This window comes from Oncorhynchus clarkii, chromosome 16 (assembly GCF_045791955.1).
Source record: "Oncorhynchus clarkii lewisi isolate Uvic-CL-2024 chromosome 16, UVic_Ocla_1.0, whole genome shotgun sequence".
NCBI classification, from domain to species: Eukaryota; Metazoa; Chordata; class Actinopteri; order Salmoniformes; family Salmonidae; genus Oncorhynchus; species Oncorhynchus clarkii.
Genome location: NC_092162.1, coordinates 58,162,581 through 58,179,165, shown reverse-complemented (window position 1 = coordinate 58,179,165; position 16,585 = coordinate 58,162,581). Strand labels below are relative to the sequence as shown.

General features: G+C 40.0%; 1 protein-coding gene across 2 annotated transcripts in view; it reads left to right on the top strand.

The window, feature by feature from the left end:
- The first annotated feature begins 1,453 nt into the window (after positions 1-1,453).
- The window catches only part of LOC139368811 (transmembrane and coiled-coil domains protein 1-like), a 96,726-nt gene continuing 81,594 nt past the window's right edge, over positions 1,454-16,585 (top strand). The window contains exon 1 of one of the 2 annotated variants that reach the window (XM_071108181.1): positions 1,454-1,528. The gene's annotated coding sequence lies outside the window, so the exon portion shown is untranslated. Of the gene's footprint in view, positions 1,529-4,645; positions 4,778-16,585 lie in introns of those variants that run through there. The other variant, XM_071108183.1, reaches the window with a different exon arrangement.

The following is a 16,585-nucleotide window of genomic DNA, read 5'->3' as shown; positions in this document are numbered from 1 at the left end:
GTGAAATATACCTGCTGGAGCGCGTGCTACGGGTGGGTGTTGCTGTGGTGACCAGTGAGCTGAGATAAGTCGGGGATTTATCTAGCATAGACTTATAGATGACCTGGAGACAGTGGGTTTGGTGACAAATATGTAGTGAGGGCCAGCCAATGAGAGCATACAGGTCGCAGTGGTGGGTAGTATATGGGGCTTTGGTGACAAAACGGATGGCACTGTGACAGACTACATCCAATTTGCTGAGTAGGGTGTTGGAGACTATTTTGTAAATGACATCGCGGAAGTCAAGGATCGGTAGGATGGTCTGTTTTACGAGGGTATGTTTAGCAGCATTAGTGAAGGAGGCTTTGTTGAAAAATAGGAAGCCGATTCTAGATTTAATTTTGGATTGGAGATGCTTAATGTGAGTCTGGAAGGAGAGTTTACAGTCTAACCAGACACATAGGTATTTGTAGTTGTCCACATATTCTAAGTCAGAACCTATTTTTAAACAAATTATCTTTGGTCTGTTGGTCCACCTCCCCTGCCCACTCACACGGTATAATGCAGTAAAAACCAAATCCAACCAGAAACTTAGGGGAGGAGGAACTCAAGACACTCTGAACACAGAGACGTTTGGAATAGATCGTCCATTACCATAGTTACTAAGACGGATGGCCTATAAGACAGGAGCTTTGGACTTTATTTAAATTAAACTGTCTGAGAGGAAATGTAATCAGGAGAGCAATATACAATTGGGAGTGAAGAGTGTGAAGACTTTGGCTAGATGCTATGTCAATAGAGAGGGGATAGATAAATAGATAAATAATAAGCCAAACTCTGTCTTATGTAATGTCTCCCCAAAATGACTGTTATAACTTGTTATAGCAAGGCTCAGTTCTCTGGTTGGTTCTGCTTTTGTGGGGCACTGCTTATGTGTGTGGTTTCTCTCAGGTTTTCCTAGGGTTTATCAACTCTCTGTCCTCTCCTCTCCAGGTTTGATGGTAAATTTAGATACAGTGTGTGTCATGTCACTGAGCTGGACTGTATCGAGAAAATGTCAAGATCAATCTTTCCGCGTAACCAATCAGTGTTTTTTATTATGACTGATGTGTACATAGTCATACTGTCACAGTATGACTATGGCCACCAGGTTACAAATTAGAATAGGCATGACCAGGAAACAGGCACAAGCTGTACATCAATAAAATCGAGTTCCTCTGTAACAATCAAGTTGAATAAAAAGTTTATATTAGATTAGGAATACAATCATTACAAATCCTGCACAATATTCTAAAGAATGTTTTTGTTTCAATTACCAATATAGCTCGAGTAGCATATATCAATTATTGAAGCGTGTTTAGACTATATTCAATTGAGGATATTTTGCAATGAGCTCCCCTAAACGAACCAAATGGTTTGGTCCGCCCGTGCCCTCTGCTGCTGTACGTCCTATTATTCCGACGTCAGCATGGGAGAGCGCAGAGAGGAGGGGTGGCGTTGCGTTGTGTTTGGACGTGTGTTGACTGTAGCAGTTTTTTTCATCTCCCATGTAAGTGTCAATTTACTGCTAAAGTTATCATCACTAAATGTAATGTAAATGTGTATAGTGTGACAGTTATTGAATCCGTTATGGTGCAATACTACGGCTTTTTTAGACGTAACAGTTGTTTCTTTCGCCAAACCATGTTTCACAAGTCTTGGTTTATAATGACACAATCAAACAGGACTTCAAGCGCTGTCAACCTGTCTGTTTCAGTGATGCAGATTGTCCCTCACTATTCTAGCTCGCTACGTTATACACTTATATTGTATCAATACAATCCATTCGTAGGCTATCATTCAGCCACATGTTGATGTTGTAAATTTGTTACACTTCAATTACTGTAACGTTTCACTGTCATGTCAACGAAGCAAGTTGCTTGTTTACCATATATCACGAAGGAACCCTAGATTTTTTTATCTCCATCTGTGCTATGTTACAGACATTTGTTTGGCCAATAGTGTAACTTATACACTGTAATATCTGCTTTAATGTGTCAGTAGCTTAACATATTAAAAGCACTGCAAGCATCTTTTATTTCTGTGATAATTTGCTGTTTTTCTGTTTTGTCTCAAACGCATTAAGGAATAAATAAATACAATGCATTCCACATTCACTTTTAACAAGGCATACCTGTTAATTTATATGCTTCAAAATAGCCACCCTTTGCCTTGATGACAGCTTTGCACACTCTTGGCATTCTCTCAACCAGCTTCATGAGGTAGTCACCTGGAATGTGTTTCAATTAACAGGTGTACCTTGTTAAAAGTTAATTTGTGGATATGTTTTCCTTCTTAATGTTTGAGCCAATCAGTTGAGTTGTGACAAGGTAGGGGTGGTATACAAAATATAGCCCTATTTGTTAAAAGACCAAGTCCATATTATTGCAAGAACAGCTGAAATAAGCAAAGAGAAACGACAGTCTATCATCACTTTAAGACATGAAAGTCCGTCAATCCAGAAAATGTCAATAATTTTGAAAGTTTCTTCAAGTGCAGTCGCAAAAACCACCAAGCGCTATGATGAAACTGGCTCTCATGAGTACTGCCACAGGAAAGGAAGACCCAGAGTTACCGGTGCTGCAGAGGATAAGTTCATTAGAGTTACCAGCCTCAGAAATCTCCAGGCTGTGTAAGGGCTATTTGACCAAGAAGGAGAATGATAGATTTCTGCATCAGATGACCTGGCCTACACAATCACCTGAACTCAACTCAATTGAGATGGTTTGGAAATCTGTCCTTTGGTCTAATGAGTCCACAGAGTGAAGGAAAAGCAAGACTGTTGGAAAAGCATTCCAGGTGAAGCTGGTTGAGAGAATCCCAAGAGTGTGCAAAGCTGTCATCAAGGCAAAGGGTGGCTACTTTGAAGAATCTCAAATATAAAATATATTTTTATTTGTTTAACACTTTTTGGAATACTACATGATTCCATATGTGTTATTTCATAGTTTTGATGTCTTCACTATTATTCTACAATGTAGAAAATAGTGCAAATAAAGAAAAACCCTTGAATGAGTAGGTGTGTCCATACTTTTGACCGGTACTGTATATAGAACGACAAAGCTGTAAAACATTATCCTAAATATAAACCATCAACTTAGTGAATATGATTGATGTTTAGAATGAGGGTTTCAGCATGAAATATCCTTTTTACACACTTGTATTTATTTTACTATATCAGTACTTATTGTTTTGTCAATGTTTTGGCATCAAACTGGTGGCAGTTGTGAAAAATGTCAATAGTTGGAGGAGTTGCGGAGTTAGTTGAAAATAATGCCATGTGTGTCCAAACTTTTGACTGGTACTGTGTGTGTGTGTGTGTATATATATATATATATACACGTGATGGGATGTATAGACATTATGGACAGTATGTGGATAGAATATGTAGTATATCTGAAGAATACGTGGATAGAATAGTCTATGTACAGCAATAGTTGAATAGGATGGCCTTGACTAGAATACAGTATATACATATAAAATGGGTAAAACAGTATTAAAGTGACCTGAGTTCCATTACTAAAGTGACCAGTTGTCCATGTGTATGGGCAGTAGCCTCTAAGGTGTAGGGTTGAGTAACCGGGTGGTAGCCGGCTAATGACGGTGACTAAGTTCAGTGCAGCTTACAGGGTGGAAGCCTTGCTAGTGAATGCTATCTAACAGTCTGATTGTCTTGAGATAGAAGCTGTTTTTCAGTCTATGGATCCCAGCTTTGATACACCTACATTGATCTCGCCTTCTGCATGATAGTGGGGTGAACAGGCCATGGCTCAGGGGGCTGAAGTCCTTGATGATCTTCTTGGCCTTCCTGTGACATTGGGTGCGGTAGATGTCCTGGAGGGCAGGCAGTGTGCCCCCAGTGATGTTTTGGGCAGACCGTACCACCCTTTTAGAGCCCTGCAGTTGCGGACGGTGCAGTTGCCATACCAGGCGGTGATACAGCCAGACAGGATGCTCTCAATGGGGCATCCTGCTTCATAGTATATATACGGTTATGTGAATGCCATGGAAGGCCCAGAGAGCTACAACCCATGACAACTACCAATTGTTGTTTACCATAGTGTATTTTTGTCTGTTTAAATAGCTAATGTAATTTAATTTTAGTTGGACACAACCATGAAACAAGTGGTTATGTGGGTGGCATCGAGAGAGAGAGAGAGAGAGAGAGAGAGGCAGAGAGAGAGAGAGAGAAACATGGAATTATTTTGAGGATTAGCAGTTGAATTTCTATTTTTTTCCCTCCAGTGTTTTACAAGAAGACATGGGTGTTAAATTATTGTTCTACTCTACAAAGAAGTAGGAAAACAAGCATCTATGATGATTTTAACTGAATGTTTTTTTGTATTGATCCACTTATTCAACCAATCTTTTTCTGCCAATCTCTTGCTCTCTATCATTTACACTCATACACAAAAACACACACAAGCAGAAGCAGGCGGAAATTATAAGTACAGTATCCCGGTATCTGTCTGGTAAGTGGCTGAGAGCATCGCTGCCCCTTCAGGGCGCTTCAGACACAGCCATTCATGTCTCACTCCGCTGGTCAGACCACCACGATGACGCTTGCCAGCCCTCCTCCCTCCACCTCACTCCCCTCCGCTCTGTTCACGTTGTGCCTGCCTGGTCTGGAGCTGCTGTGATTGTGAGCAGGCTGTGAAGCTGCTCTCTCTCTGTTTCTGTGATGCTCTGCCTGTGTGGTTGCCCGCGTTAGACTGAGGACCCATGATGTGATCTGACCATGGACTCTGCCTCTGTTTATGTGAGTGTGAAACGCCTTCAGAGTGTTGTATTTATTTACTCAGGCCTGGCCAAATGAATGGAGCATTTGCAAACAGAGCCTGCCTCCCACACAACATAAGCACTTGTGTTGTTTAGATACAGGATAAGAATGTTAACATTGGCATTAATGTATTATGGTATTATTAGACACTGGTAAGTAACTGTGATAGATTGCTGTTGGACTCAAAGCAAATCAAATGTTATTGTTCACATACTTAGCAGATGTTATTGCGGGTGCAGTGAAATGCTTGTAAAGAGAACAACTGTCAGTGTTTTGTTAGTGATGAATGGATGAGACAGTTTTCACTGGGTTGTTATGAATGGTGGGCAGAGGTAGTGTTGTTGTTTGAGGTGTCACTGTGGAACTTGGCTTTGGCTTGTGGTTTCTGGATGCTTATGTGGTTTCATATCTTTAGTTCAGGTAATGAAGGCTGACTGAATGAGATGTGTGACCATTATTTTTCTCTTTCAGTTTGAAGTATGTGACAGGAACGTGACAAACAATATGGCGATATAGATCGCTTTCTAACTAACGTAGGCCTATTACTTTATTATTTTTTGAAGGTAACTTTTTTCCACATATTCTTAATTGATCACTACAATTCACTTCCCTAGCCAAAGGCCCTGGAACAGCACTGTCTGGTTGAGCTGGAGAGGAAGTGGCCACTGGTCTCTGAGAGGAAACAGATTAATCTGGGTGGAACAGAACATAACTATGTTTCTCTGTCACACCTTCCCACAGTGCTGTGGTGCGCTGTCTGAAAAGGCCACAGAGCAGCTTGGCACCTCTAATTTTAGTCCCGTCAAGGCTGTGAAGCTTGCTGGCAAACCAGCCATGCTTATGCTCGGTTCGTTTGGTCTATGGTAGATATATATATATATATAGTTGAAGTTGGAAGTTTGCATACACTTAGGTTGGAGTCATTAAAACTAGTTTTTCAACCACTCCACAAATTTCTTGTTAACAAACTATAGTTTTGGCAAGTCGGTTAGGACATATACTTTGTGCATGACACAATTTTTCCAACAATTGTTTACAGAGATTATTTCACTTATAATTCACTGTATCACAATTCCAGTGGGTCAGAAGTTTACAGACATTAAGTTGACTGACTTTAAACAGCTTGGAAAAATCCAGAAAATGATGTCATGGCTTTAGAAGCTTCTGATAGGCAAATTGACATCATTTGAGTCAATTGGAGGTGTTCCTGTGGATGTATTAAGGCCTACCTTCAAACTCAGTGCCTCTGCTTGACATCCCGGGAAAATCAAAAGAAATCAGCCAAGACCTCAGAAAAACAATTGTAGACCTCCACAAGTCTGGTTCATCCTTGGGAGCAATTTCCAAACGCCTGAAGGTGCCACGTTCATCTGTATAAACAATAGTACGCAAGTATAAACACCATGGGACCACACAGCCATCATACCGCTCAGGAAGGAGACGCATTGTCTCCTAGAGATGAACGTACTTTGGTGCAAAAAGTGCAAATCAATCCCAGAACAACAGCAAAGAACCTTGTGAAGATGCTGGAGGAAACGGGTACAAAGTATCTATATCCACAGTTAAACAAGTCCTATATCAACATAACATGAAAGGCCGCTCAGCAAGGAAGAAGCCACTGCTCCAAAACCACCATATGTTACGGTTTTCTTGCGGTGAAGGAGAGGAGGACCAAAATGCAGCGTGGTTATTTTGATTCATGGTTCTTTAATAAAGAAACTACACATGAATAAACTAACAAAACAAGAACCGTGACAACCTAAACAGCCTTATCTGGTGCAAACAGAGACAGAAACAATCACCCACAAAACACTCACAGAATATGACTGCCTAAATATGGTTCCCAATCAGAGACGATAAACACCTGCCTCTGATTGAGAACCACTCCAGACAGCCATAGACTATTCTAGATAACCCCACTGTACCACAATCCCAATACCTACAAAAACCCCAAGACAAAACACACCACATAATAAACCCATGTCACACCCTGGCCTGACCAAAATAATAAAGAAAACACAAAATACTAAGACCAAGGCGTGACACCATAACAAAACAGACTACGGTTTACAACTGCACAAGGACAAATATCATACTTTTTGGAGAAACGTCCTCTGGTCTGATGAAAAAAAATAGAACTGTTTGGCCATAATGACCATCGTTATGTTTGGAGGGAAGAGGGGGAGGCTTGCAAGCCGAAGAATACCATCTCAACCGTGAAGCACGGGGATGGCAGCATCATGTTGTGTAGGTGCTTTGCTGCAGGAGGGACTGGTGCACTTCACAAAATAGATGGCATCATGAGGATGGAAAATTATGTAGATATATTGATGCAACATCTCAAGACATCAGTCAGAAAGTTAAAGCTTGGTCGCCAAATTAACAATCACCTACGAAACACTCAAAGAATATGACTGCCTAAATATGGTTCCCAATCAGAGACGATAAACACCTGCCTCTGATTGAGAACCACTCCAGACAGCCATAGACTATTCTAGATAACCCCACTGTACCACAATCCCAATACCTACAAAAACCCCAAGACAAAACACACCACATAATAAACCCATGTCACACCCTGGCCTGACCAAAATAATAAAGAAAACACAAAATACTAAGACCAGGGCGTGACACCATAACAAAACAGACTACGGTTTACAACTGCACAAGGACAAATATCATACTTTTTGGAGAAACGTCCTCTGGTCTGATGAAAAAAAATAGAACTGTTTGGCCATAATGACCATCGTTATGTTTGGAGGGAAGAGGGGGAGGCTTGCAAGCCGAAGAATACCATCCCAACCGTGAAGCACGGGGATGGCAGCATCATGTTGTGTAGGTGCTTTGCTGCAGGAGGGACTGGTGCACTTCACAAAATAGATGGCATCATGAGGATGGAAAATTATGTGGATATATTGATGCAACATCTCAAGACATCAGTCAGAAAGTTAAAGCTTGGTCGCCAAATGGACAATGACCCCAAGCATACTTCCAAAGTTGTGGAAAAATGGCCTAAGAACAAAGTCAAGGTATTGGAGTTTTTAGGTATTATAATTATAATAATTTAAGGTAATTCTACCAAATACTAATTGAGTGTATGTAATCTTCTGACCCACTGGGAATTTGATGAAAGAAATAAAAGCTGTAATATATAATTCTCTCTACTATTATTCTCACATTTCACATTCTTAAAATAAAGTGGTGATCCTAACTGACCTAACACAGGGACTTTTTACTCTGATTAAATGTCAGGAATTTAAAAAACGGAGTTTACATGTATTTGGCTAAGGTGTATGTAAACTTCTGACTTCAACTCTATATACACACACACACACTACCATTCAAACGTTAGGGGTCACTTAGATATTTCATTGATTTAAAAAAAAAAGAAAAGCACATTTAAAATAAAATAGATCAGAAATACAGTGTTCACATTGGTAATGTTGTAAATGACTATTGTAGCTGGAAACAGCTTATTTTTAATGGAATATCTACATAGGCGTACAGAGGCCCATTATCAGCGACCATCACTCCTGTGTTCCACTGGCAATTTGTGTTAGCTAATCCAAGTTTATCATTTTAAAAGGCTAACTGATCATTAGAAAACCCTTTTGCAATTATGTTAGCAAACCTGAAAACTGTTGTGTTGATTTAAAGAAGCAATAAAACTGGCCTATTTTAGACTAGTTGATTATCTGGAGCATCAGCATTTGTGGGTTCAATTACAGGCTCAAAATGGCCAGAAACAAAGATATTTCTTCCAAAACTCATCATCAGATGATTTGGTCTCCACAATCACCCGACCTCAATCCAATTGAGATGGTCTGGGATGAGTTGGACTGCAGAGTGAAGGAAAAGCAGCCAACATATGTGGGAACTCCTTCAAGACTGTTGGAAAAGCATTCCAGGTCACTACCTCGTGAAGCTGTTTGAGAGAATGCCAATAGTGTGCAAAGCAGTCATCAAGGCAAAGGGATGCTACTTTGAAGAATCATAAATATAAAACATATTTAGATTTTTTTGAACACTTTTTTGGTTACTACATGATTCCATGTCTGTTATTTCATAGTTTTGATGTCTTCCTATTGTTCTACAATGTAGAAAATAGTGCAAATGATGAAAAATGAGTAGGTGTGTCCAAACTTTTGACTGGTCCTGTATATATTATCTTATAGTAAATGCTGCGGCCCTCGATTGTCAAGGTGTCCTCGAGGTCAAGCACTAAACAGGGTAATGTATTTTAAAGAGCGACTGCCCCTACAAATAAACAAATCCCTTTGAAAACGGCATATGTGGCATCAATATGAGTTAGACGCATTTATACTAATGTCAAAATTGGCTAGAAAGTGTAAATAGGATAATTTTGGACATAAAGTCAGTTTCGTCTAAAATGGAGTTTGGAACCTCTCACCTTTAAGCCTGGGTTACAATTATGTCAGCAAATTGCCCCTTCGCCCATGTCGCTTCCCTTCATTGAATGGGGCGTCGTTGTTTCATCGCCACCATCCTTAAAAGCCCTATACGGATTGACCATGCATTGCAGTGCTTCCAGCAGAATGAACAGCCAACAACAATGGTTTGCATGCCCTGCCGAAGGACCTTATATCATGCGGAATAGGTGGTTGGAGTTCATTGTATACCGGTAGATAGACTACTGGTTATTTATCTATATAATGGGATTAGTCACTCTTTTATTTTAATAATCATTATCACCATCATCGCTAGCATAGCTGATGTTAGGTAGCTAGGTCTAACGTATAATAGTTAATCAACATTTTAAGCTAAGCATTCTGATCTGTTGCATTAGCCTCATTGCTTTTGACATTTTTTGATGTACAGTAGGCCTAGTTGTATGAATTTTGGATTTATCGTTCCAGAACTGTCCCAGTCTGCTTGAACCGTCCCAGACATATTTTGTTATCGTCCCCAGGACGATGGGATGCCATTCATTTCCAGCCCTAGCTCCATATCCAGAAAGAATACCCTGTTGGATGATTATTTTGTATTTTTGTCCCTTGCTGTGTTGGCTATAGTAATGACTGGTAGGACCGGGGGCAGTCAGGATACAATGAATGAGGCTAACAAGAATTATGAGGAAGAAGTATGTAGGTAGCTAGTGCTAGTTAATTAATTTGTTGTTCTCAAATCACTTGTCATGACTGCAGTGGTGAAGTGGTTATACTCTAACTTTGACCATAACTTCCCAAACAGCCTGCTCGGCGAAGGAAAGGTGCCTTGCGTGAAAACTGATGTGAGAAACAGTGACATACACTCTGAATGACCTACAATTATAAATCCCAGGCCAAACCAAGATTGTACTTTGAAAGTAGGCTAATAGTAGGCCTACTACTGAAACATATAAATGAGGCTGTCAACTTAGTCCAAATGTTTTTCAAAGTCACACTTTTGTAATAGAACACCCAATTTGTTGTTTTTCTAAGTCTATAACAATGCTTAAACCACATCAGAAGACCACTAGTGAGATCTGGGAAAAAATGTAAGTAATTCATTTTTGTGTAGTTACCCTTTAAAGTGGAACTGGCACCATTTTAACATGCTGTCAGGGGAATAGGAGCCTGCTGTTTCTTCTGCAGTTGCCACGTTTTGACAACTGGATTGGAACTTCCCTGCTTGCCCGCCTATTTGATCAATGCCAAAATACATTTGTGACCGACCGTCTCAATTCGGTCCTATGTAGCGAAATTTTAAATTGTTTTTTACATTGGATAAAAGGAAAGACTCAGATATAGACAATTGTATATAATACACTGCAGTTGAGGAACAATGGGAAAGTGATTCTGCTATGAAAGTTGATAAACTTATAACACCACTTTTGAGAAAATGGCTCTAAAATGTTTTGGTACACGTACTGGAGAGCTCTTCTTTGTCTACACCCATTCAGCATCGTTCACACTGTCACGATCGTCGTATGGAGTAGAAGGTGAGGACCAAAACGCAGCGTGGTTAGTATACATTCTTCTTTATTGAAGAAAGAACATGCAGTAAACTGAACCAAAACAATAAACGAATAACAACCGTGAAGCTATAATAAGAAAACTCTGCTGACACAAGCAACTAACATAGACATAGATAATCACCCACAAAGTACCCACAGAATATGGCTGCCTAAATATGGTTCCCAATCAGAGACAACGACAGACAGCTGCCTCTAATTGAGAACCAATCTAGGCAACCATATACATACAATTTACCTAAAGGAAACAGCCCCATAAACATACAAAACCCCTAGACAAGACAAACAACACATACATCACCCATGTCACACCCTGACCTAACCAAAATAACAAGGAAAACAAAGAATACTAAGGTCAGGGTGTGACACACACCCTCTTAAATCGCACATGTGAGGCCATGTGCTAAACAGCGTGAGTAAGGTACTGTAATAAACAACCAATGCTTTCAAGACTAAAAGTGGTGAAAATAGTAGCAAAAATACACTTTATATAGTCCATGTCCTATATCCTAATTTGTCTTTGGTAAACGCACATTATATCAAATAAAAATCAAACTGTATTTGTCACATTCATAGGATACAGATGGTGTAAACGGTTCAATGAAATGATTACTTGCATGTTTGCATCGTAGCATGTCAAAAATAGTGTCCAGATAAATGTTGTATAAATATTTCATAATTATTAGATTACTCTTACCCAGACACACTTGTCTAAATTGATGGGTCATGTGAAATAAATGCTATAACCCCCCCCCCCCCCAGCCACATCTAGCTAAGTGGATTGGTCACTATTGTCTAGACATGTCCACATGTTCATGAAATACAATACATGACCGTAATCATCTGGTGAAGTGGAGTCTTTTGTTTAGACAATTAACCTAATGGTGCTTTCAAGACAACTGGGAACTTGACAAAATGTGAGGTCAAATCATGATGCCAGTGATCTTCAGCTCGGAAAGTCGGGGCTCTAGAAAGAGGTTTCCAGTTGTCTTGAATGCACTGAAGACGGAAGTCGGAGATTTCCGAGTTCCCAGTTGTTTTGAACATGGCAATAATCCAAAACCATACTGATTGTCATAGTTAGCCATGCATGAATCTGCAGGTAGCTACAGCTAACCAACTAAGTTCAATGTTAGCTAACTAGCTAACATTAGGCTATAAATAGCAATGCAAATGGATTTCTGAGATGCAAATAATATATGGAGAGCAGTAGCAACTCTTTTGCAGTTCGGGGTAGAATGGATTTTTTACACATACTGTACTGAGCAGCTCATGTTATAGTCAGAATTTCGCTACATGGCAGACCAATCTGAACTAATCTCTCAGCATGTCCAGCCCATCCATTATCTCATCCAATCATGGCTAGGAGCAGGGTCCTGTCTTTTTCCGTGGCTAAACCAACTAGGCTTGTAATATAACAGTTTTATTCGTATTTACAGATGGCATACAAGTTTTTTATTAAGGCACATGAAAGTTGCATGTTCCAGAAAACATTTATTTTTGGCAGAAAATGCCAACATTCAAATGCCTCTCCTTTGAAGTAGTGACGTGCTACATACGCCTAGTTTCCTGAAACAAGTCACATTTGATTGAGTCCAATATACATTTGATTGACAACTAAGGGTCCGGTCGTAAATTACCTCCAATATGCTCTGGGTTGTTAGTAAATTCAGAGTGTTGTCAGATTGTCTGTTCGTGAATTCAGACCCACTGCTCTATTGACACTGGACACTCTGGCCGAGGAGTAGGGTTGATCTGAGCAATGGCGGTCAAGCACCCAACCTAACTGGCTAAAGTTGGCTAGCTTGCTAACTACCTCCAGACACAAATGAGAGAACACCTCACTCTGGCCATTTTACTCACCCTAGCAGAGCTGGTTAGGCTGTTAACATGTTATCTAGAGCGTTAGTGACTAACTGTGCTGCTTGTAACAATGTAATTACTTTATTTGCTGACGTTTACTGATACAGTTCATATTTAGCGAGTGTTGCGTGCTCGTACATTCATCAGGGATTCTGCACTTTGGCATACACAGAGCAGAGTGCTCTGAAATCGAAGAGGTAGCCAGAGTGAATCTACGAACACACCCTGGATAACAGTTGTTCAAGTTCAGCATAGCTAGCTAACTAGTAATCATGATATCAGGTAGCCATAGGCACTAAACAGGCTAATTAAAGTATTTTAAAGAGCGACTGCCCCTAAAAATCCACTAATCCCATTGAAAACGGCCTATGTGGCATCGATATGAGTCCGAAACATTTATTCTATTGTCAGCATTGACTACAAAGTGTAAATAGGATCATTTTGGTCATAACACCAGTCTCATCTAAAACAGAGTTTGGAACCCCATTACCACCAGAAAAATACAGATAGGCACAATATCTGTATCGGCATTGATATATTAGCATAACACTGCTTCTATGGTATTATGTAAAGGGTGTTTATTCTACACGGACCTGTTACTAAATTTGAAAGTTATCAAAACTTTCAAGCTAGAAAAAAATGAGTAGCTTGCGATATGTTTCATTTTTTAATGCTATAAATGGTTGGAAACTCAATTTTTAGAAAATCTACATAAATTCTTGAATTTCATTCTTCTCATATTACTCTGTAGGCTACTAACCTATTCAAAGCTTCCTCCGGCATCTCACCATACATCTATCTGCCTGTAGTTATTTAACTCAATCTTTAGAGGGTTTGTTTGTGTCACGACTTCCGCCAAAGTCGGCTCCTCTCCTTGTTCAGGAAGCGTTCCGCGATCGACGTCACCGGCTTTCTAGCCATCGCCGCTCCATTTCTCATATGTCCATTTGTTTTGTCTTGTTCCATACATACCTGGTTTTAATTTAATCTACATGTATTTAATTTAATTCTAATCTACATGTATTTAGTCCTCTGTTTCCCATCATGTCTTTGTGTAATTGTTTATTGTAATGTGGTTTGGTCAGGCGCATTACTTTTGTTATATTCCGTGGTTTTGGCACTTGTATGTTTTTATGTGCTGGCTTGTTGGAACGGAATTAAAGTGCGTCTGTTTGCTACGCTCTGCTCTCTTGCACCTGACTTCGCCTCCGCTACACACGCCTAACAGTTTGTTGTGTTAGAGTGGGAGGAAATGGCTGTGGGAAAGGTTCTGACACATGGGTGTGTCTTGGTGGTGGCAAGGACACACCCAAGAAACACTCACATCAAACCACACTCCCATGCCAACTCGTGTTTGGCTCTGTCATGGCCACCAGCATTTCTTGAGGAGCAAGCCTAAAAACAAGGTCAAATCAGCCGGTGCAGTTCCCCTTTAATAGGAATAGCCCCCTTTTTTTCAATTTTCGCCTAAAATGACATACCCAAATCTAACTGCCTGTGGCTCAGGCCCTGAAGCAAGGATATGCATATTCTTGGTATCATTTAAAAGGAAACACTTTGAAGTTTGTGGAAATGTGAATTGAATGTAGGAGAATATAACACAATAGATCTGGTAGAAAAATATACAAAGAAAAAAAAAACAGTTTTTTTCTAACACCATCTTTGAAATGCAAGAGAAAGGTCCCGGTTGTAATTCCGATGGTGTCCACTAGATTACAGCAGTGCATGTGCAAAGTTTCAGACTAGTAACTTGAAGTATGAGCGAACTACATGACAATTAGTGTGAAGTCACCCAGGTGTATTTGGGCGAATTGTGAAAGAGACATTTGCATTCATATTACATTTTTCTGCAAGAATATAGTCAAATCTGTATACTTCGACTTTGATTTAGCTTTTCCAGTATTAGTAGCCATATTATAAGTTCAACATTTGCAAAACAACCAGTTTTCATAACATCATAACTCTGAATATTCTTATAAGTGTTGTCCAAAAGGAAAAGGCATGCTGTCGCAAAAGGTTGGCAGCTACATTTTGCGACATATACAGGGTTTCCAGATACTCCCGTAACGCCCAGCACATTGGCTATCTAGCTAGCTTTATTTGATCTCGATTGGAGATTATTTGACAACGATACAGTCGATCAAATGAAGACCTACCGCATCATTGGCGTGCCATGAAGGTGTCGCTCTCTGACCAAATTTGGTGTCCTATAGGATATACTGCACCCCTAATGATATAGTGAAGTCTGGTTACATTCTAGGATCTCTGAGGAATACATACGAATGTCATTTCACTGGTTGAAACAACGTTTTGGGTTAGACTTTCACAGATTCCTTTCTTTGCTAATTGAACGAGTGTAAATACAAAATCGATCGTGCATGCTATATGGACCTTTTTAGGATTTGAAAAAGGATTTTATCTAACAAAATGACACTTCATGTTATCTCTAGGACCCTTTGGATGATAAATCAGAGTAAGATTTCAGAATGTAAGTACACATTTCACCTTCAGAGGTGAATTTATCAAAGCTATTGTGGTGAAAAAAAGTGTTTGTTGTTCTTTGTCAAACAATAGCATGGCTTTTTTTTCGAAGGTAATAGCTACTGTAAATTGGACAGTGCAGTTATATTAACAAGAATTGCCGCTTTCGGCCTCTAAAATCTGCGATCTGGACACAAGGCGCTGCATGATATACAAATGTCCCGTTGACAGAACGCCTATCCCTAAGAACTTTTAACAGGGTGCAGTGTCAATTCTTTCTTTCTCATGTCACTGTTTAACTAAGAGCTCTATGACATGTTTGGCATGCACTCTGCCAGAACAAATACAAACCAACCGTGGATCCTCAAACAGTGACAATGTACTGTCTGCCTGACAACTCTTCAGGGAGGCCACATAGCTGTGTCCGAGCCCACAGGTATAACTGAAGCTCTGGCATTTCTCTGTCTACTGCACCTCTTTTCTCATACGTTGGTTTGTGTGTGTGTGCGTGCGCGCGTGTATGTGTGTTAGTGTGCATGTGTATTCTGGTTCGTCTTGTTCCTGGAAAGTTATAGACTTGGCAGTAAAGGCTCCCTGTAGGTTTCATATATCAGGATAGGGCGTCATACCTGGTGTTACAGGAGGATACCTGTTACCTATCCATTCACCCCCAACCCCCACAAATCACCTACAGTGCCTTCAGAAAGTATTCATACCCCTTGACTTATTCAACATTTTCTTCTGTTATATCCTTAAATCAAAATGGATTAAATAGATTTCACCCATCTACACACAATACCTCATAATGTCGTCTTAGTAAGCAACTCCAGTGTTTTAGGTTATTGTCCTGCTGAAACGTGAGTTTGTCTCCCAGTGTCTGTTGGAAACAGACTGAGCCAGGTTTTCCTCTAGGATTTTGCCTGTGCTTATTTATCTCTATTCCGTTTAAACAATCCTACAAGCATACCCATAAATATTTGTCAATAACTGCTGGTGCACAATGTCTAATTTTAAGGAATTATTGAGGTATTGCTCGCCTTAGGTAGAGTACCTCATGATAAGCTGTAGACCACACTATCTACCAAGAGAGTTCTCATCTATATTATCGTAGCTGTCTATATAGCACCACAAACCGATGCTGGTACTAAGACCGCACTCAACGAGCTGTATAAGGCCATAAGCAAACAAGAAAATGCTCATCCAGAAGCAGCGCTCCCAGGGGCCCGGGGACTTTAATGCAGGCAAACTTAAATCCGTTTGACCTCATTTCTACCAGAATGTCACATGTGCAGCCAGAGGAAAATAAATTCTATACCTCCTTTACACCACACACAGAGACGCATATAAAGCTCTCCCTCGCCCTCCATTTGGCAAATCTGACCATAACTTTATCCTCCTAATTCCTGCTAACAAGCAAAAACTAAAGCAGGAAGTGCCATTGACTCGCTCAATACGGAAGTGGTCCAATG